A 6,000-nucleotide genomic window follows, 5' to 3' on the forward strand; every position below is an offset into this window, starting at 1 on the left:
CAAGGCAATGAATGAGTTACAGTAGGCAAGAAATGTTCGAGACAACAAGATGGGGTTCTTCAAATATGTCAGGCAAAAAAGATCAAGAATGGTGTGGGTCCCGCTGCTCAATGGTGAAGGTGAGCTGGTAACAGAAGATGATAGGAAGACAGAGCTGTTCAATGCCTACTTTGCTTCAGTCTTCTCAGAAAAAATGTGACCAGAGGACTAGCGAAGTTACCATAGACGACAAAGGGGAAGGGATGCAGATCGGGATAAGTAAAGAACACATCAGAGATCTTCCAACTAATTTTAATGAATTCAAATCACCGGGGTCTAATGCTATTCATGGGTACTGAAGGAATTAGCTGAATAGATCTCAGAGCCACTGGCAATAATATTTACAAACTCATGGAGGACAGGAGAGATCCTGGAAGACTGGAGATGGGCTAATGTAGTGTCCATCTTTAAAAAGGGGCTAGGAGGAGCCTGGGAACTATAGACTAGTCAGCCTGACTTTGATACCTGGGAAGGTACTAGAGCAATGTATAAAACATTCAATTTGTGACTACCTGGAGGATGAAGGGGTGATCACTAGCAGCCAGCATGGATTTACCAAGAACAAATCATGACAAACCCGCTTGATTTCCTTCTTTGATAGGGTAATTTATTTGGTGGGTAGGGGGAATGCGTTGGACATAATATACCTGCACTTCAGCAAGATTTGTGACATAGTCGCACATAACATTCTGATAAGCTGGAGAAATGTGGGCTCCGCAGAACTACCATGAAGTGGATGCATAATTGGTTAAACAACCGCAAACAAAGAGTAACTATTAATGGAATGATGTCAGATTAGAGAGAGGTCTCAGACTTCCACAGGGATCTGTTCTGGATCTGGTGTTGTTTCATATCTTTATTAATGACCAGGATGTAGGAATAAAGATCATACTGATCAAGTCTGCAGATGACACAAAGCTAGGGGAGATGTTGCCAGCACTTTAGAGGATGGAGCTAAAATCAGAGGGATCTTGATAAATTGGAGAACTGGGCTATAGACAAAGCAAAATTCAACCAAGACAATTATAAGGTGCTACATTTAGGGAAGAAAACCAAATGCACAAATACAGAATGGGGGGGAAACTGGCTTAGCAGCCGCACTGCTGAGAATGATCTGGAAGTTGTGGTGGATCACAACTTCAACATGAGTCAGCAATGCAATGCTGTTGCTAAAAAAGCAAATGCAATTTTAGATTGCATTACGGAGGCATAGCATGCAAATCACAGGAAGTGATAGTACTACTCTGGTTAGGCCTCACCTGGAGTACTGTGTCCAATTTTGGTCACCAATATATAGAAAGGATGCAGAGAAACTGGAAAGGATCCAGAGGCAAGTGACAAAGATGATCAAAGGGATGGAATGCAGCCATATGAGCAAAGACTGAAGGAACTTGTTATGTTTAGTTTGGAAAAGAGGAGAGTGAGTGGGGGACATGACAGTGGTCTTCAGACACTTGAAAAATTGTGTGATGGTGTGGAACTCATCACTCTGGCACCTCCTTCTGGCGGTCATGAGAGTTAACTCTGTTCGCCAGGATGCCCTCCTCTGGTGGTGCCTCGCCAACGTCATTTTCGTTCCAAGACCTATGTCACTTCCAGGACTGAAGCATCTTCTTCAATGACACTCCCCTCTAGCTGTGCTGGACTCTATGTTCTCCCCTTCTGGGGGACCTGCAATCTCCATCCAGCCACTCCCTCAGTGGTAATTACAGTCCTTTGTCCCAGGGCCACTTCCCATGTGGCTCCAGCACCCTTTTCTGTCCTTACATCAGGGCCTCAACCTGCTGGCCCTAGCAGCCCACCAGTAGCTGTCTAGTTCCCCTGGTCCCCACTTGCAGCACTGAAATATCCCAGGTGCATGGACTCCTTCCTCCTATTAGGAGTCTGGTCTTCCCCCATCAAGCTCCCGTCAGCTACTGAACTCTGCTCTGCCCTGCAGCCCTTTTTAGATGAGCCTGCCGGGCCATGATTAGCTTCTATTCTCAGCTCCTTTGTAATTGGCTGCCTCTGGTGCAGCCTCCCTAGGGCTGCTTTTAACTCCTTTTCTGCCAGCGAGGGGCAGCCACCCCATCACAGGCTGCCATAAAAAAGATGGAGAAAAGTTGTTCTCTTTTGCCACAGAGGGCAGGAGAAGACGCAATGGGTTCAAATTATAGCATGGCAGATTTCAATTAAATCTTAGAAAAAAGTTCTTACCTGTAAGGACTGTAGGACAATGAAACAGACTGCCTCAGGAGATTGTGGACACTTCTTCACTGGAGGTTTTCAAAAGGAGTCTGGATAGCCATCTGTCTTGTAGGAGGAGTTGTGTCTAAACCATCCATCTTGGCAGGGGGTTAGACTAGATGACCTTTGTGGTCCCTTCCAACCATATGATTCTATGATTCTATGGCACAGCAGATTTAGATTAATCTCAGGAAAGCTTCCTAACTGTAAGAAGAGTAGGACAGTGGAACAAACTGCCTGAGGAGGTTGTGGAAACTCCTTCACTGGAGGTTTTCAAAAGGAGGATGGACAGCCATCTGTCTTGGATGGTTTAGACACAACAAATCCTGCATCTTGGCAGGGGGTTATACTAGTTGACCCTTGCGGTCCTCTCTAACCCTATGGTTCTATGTTACTATCTTCTGTTCTGGGAGAAATTAAGTCCTATTTTTTCAGGTGTTTAGCTGCAGAGCCCTGAATCTAACAGGCCACTGGGAGATTCAAGGACCATTTCTCTATTTTTTCTGGAGTAAGACGTGTTACAGTAGTGACAGAAAAAAACTGGGTTTAAATCCTCAGCATCTATTTGCAATTGGTTTACTAGATTTGTGGATCAAGTTGGCCAACTGGAGCTCTGAGCACCATGGAATAGTAAATGGGATTCTAGCACATAGAAGCAGTTGACTATGATTCAGTGAATTGCTGTCCAAAACGAAGATGAGATGGTTGCATATCTGTCTGAAAGTATGTCTGACCGTATATTGTCTTCTGTGGCTGCTTGGAAGCCAATATCCTGTTTTGTTAAACCAACGGACCTGACCATTGGGAGAGGCAGAGTGGAAGGAAGAGAGGATGGCCTGGTTAAAGCACCAGCATGTAAATCAGGAACTCTAGGTTCTGTTCCTTGCTCTGCCATAGATTTCATCTGTGACCTTGGGTAAGTCCATTACTCTATGCCTCATCTGTAAAAATGTGGTTATAATACTTCACTCCATTGCAGGAATCCTAATTCACAGATGTCTGTAAAGAATTATGGATTGAAATCCTGAGTAATATAACTAAAATTCTGATTAGGAAAGGAAGATTATTCTTTTAGAGTTTTAGTTGCACTAAATACTTATGGATTCTGTGCATTTTTCTCAATTCTTTCTTACACAATTTGAAGGAATTTTCTTAAAAGAAAGAGAAAAATATCCAGAACTAATTCCAGTGACAACAATCCCTTTCTCACGGCTGTATTAAATGTCATGGTGTCATCTTTTTTTCTAATACTGAAGTGTTTTTACTGGTGTTACTAGAAGAAACCACATTCTGCAATCAACCCTATAATTTGAGTTAGTGTGAATACTAATTATACTATCACTACTGTACTGTAGTTATATGTACTGCAGAAAAAAATCAAATTAGGAACTGTACATTAGCAAAGCATGTTTTGGTGGCTAAAATTATTGCCTTATATGCTTACAGCAGAAAACTACCATTATACTGTGCTGCATATCACAAGCATCTCCTTTCCCATGAGTTAAATGTATTAGTCAATTACTGTTCTCTGACACCAAAGGCCTGCTCCTGGGAATATCTGACTGGCTCAGTGAAGTGCGGACGGTCCTCAGCTGACACTGCCTTCAATGGGAATTAACAGTGCCTGGCATCTTGCATCAGCGAGGAGTTAGCGGGGACAATTTGATATTGTTGTTGTATCTCAAGAGGGATTGTTCATTTTCCCCAAAACCTTTTTATTCAGTAATCAGAAGCAAACACTTCCACCATGAGCATATCCTAAGCTGTGTGATAGATCAGTGGTTCTCAACCTGTGGTCTGTAGACTCTTGGGGATTTGGAGACTATGTCTAAGGGGTCCACGAAAGGTTGTAGTTACCATAGATCAGTGATTTTCAACCTGTGATCCATGGACGTCTGGGGGTCTGCAGACTGTCTGAGATTTCCAAAGGAGTCTGCCCCTCCATTTGAAATTTTTTTAGGGGCCCACAAAGGAAAAAAAGGTTGAGAACCACTGTACTAGATCATACCAAGAGCCTAGCGTATGTGCATGAAAACAGAGGGAGAAGCAAAGACCAGCCACAAACCAAAAATGGGAGATAACAAAAAGCCAAACATAAGGACAGAAGAAATACCGGTGCTGCTCAGTCGAGCATACGCTTTAACTCTATGTGTTCCATATACACTCAGTCCCAGTTATGCTTCATTATGCAGCAACCTCATGCTTTGGTTCATATGTTTTCCTGGTTCTGGCCCCTATCCAGCATCATCTCCATGTTTGTATATCAGACGTTACTCACCTGTGCAGGCTATCATGCATTTAGATTGTGATCGAATTCCTAAGACTTTAGTGGGTGTTACTCTGCCCCTTCCCCCTTTATAAACATTGCTGGGCATAGGAAGTTAGGATAACCTCACAAACACAGCTTTATTTCCTGAATGAAGTGAAGTTGCTGGCTGATGGTACAAAGGGCACAGGAAATGGAGATACGTGGCCTGATTCACCTTGCACACAATTCCACTGACTTCAGTGACGACGCACTAGTATAACTGGGCAGAGAATCAGGACCATGAAAACCAGCTCTCCTCTCACCATCATGAGTTAAGGATATTGTGGGGATGAGAAGCTTGTGAATGCAAAGAGGAAAAGCATTACAGCCATTTCTTGCCTGATAGAGCTGTGTGTGCACACTTGTGAGAGAGAGAATGAGAGTGCTAAAGGACTTAGTATGGCGACACAGCCAACAGCCAGGAGTGATGTTTTCAAAACAAAGGTTCTGTATTCCTCTAGTTCTATAAATTTAACTTCCCTGAGCCTGGTGCATTCCTTCTTCGCACAGATTAACTCTCATACATTTGTAGCTTGCTCTCCTTCCCAGATTTTCACTGTTAGGGCCCATACCTTTGGGATTGGTGAATCTGAGATCTGCTGCACATCTGCGCAGGGTTACTGTAGTAACAGTACTTTATTTTCATCAAGTGTTTTTCCTGTTAAATTGGGTGCGACCAATACTGTATGCAAAATAATACAGCAAAACCGAACAAGGCTACAAACCCATCTCGGGGTCTAGCACCAGCTCACACCAGCAGAGAGCTGCATTCTTCTGGTTACTGCAATTTCATCAGACATCCATGTTGTGGATTATTATTTTACCATTCTTTAATAAGAGGCTGTAACCGATAATTAGAGTAGCATTGTACCACAGGAGGTGAGCTGTTGGTAGGAATCCCAAACATGTTTTTCAGGTTTATATTGGCCTTAAAACTCACATCTGATTTAAAATGCACGTGCATATAAAAGCACACAATCTCAGTCTGAAATTTAAAAATATTTGGCAAAAATTTGAAAGATTGTTGGTCTGTCATAAAGAATGAAAGCTTCCCTTTTATTGCTAAAGGGACCCAAGAGCTCTCTCAGAGTTTTGTCACTGACTTTGACGGGAGGTTAATGAGAACTTTGGTTTTAGTTAGAACAAAAGCATTGGGATTTAAAAAAAAAAATTTTGGTGACACAAGCAAATAAAATACCAAAACACTTAAATTAAGCTGGGCACTTGTTCCTTAGCTCAAGCTAATGTGGGAATTATTAGGAGTGAATATTTTTATTATTATTTTTGGGGAAATTAAAGGTTTCCTTCAACTATTCTATAAATACATCCACAGCAATGGCTAATCCTTGTCCTTTCAGCCCCCTTGTGCTGAGGAACTCTGCTCCAATGAGGGCTCCTTCTGTATTTCTGTATAAGAGGTGATGGAG

The sequence above is a fragment of the Mauremys mutica genome, chromosome 2, assembly GCF_020497125.1.
Source record: "Mauremys mutica isolate MM-2020 ecotype Southern chromosome 2, ASM2049712v1, whole genome shotgun sequence".
Taxonomy (NCBI): Eukaryota; Metazoa; Chordata; order Testudines; family Geoemydidae; genus Mauremys; species Mauremys mutica.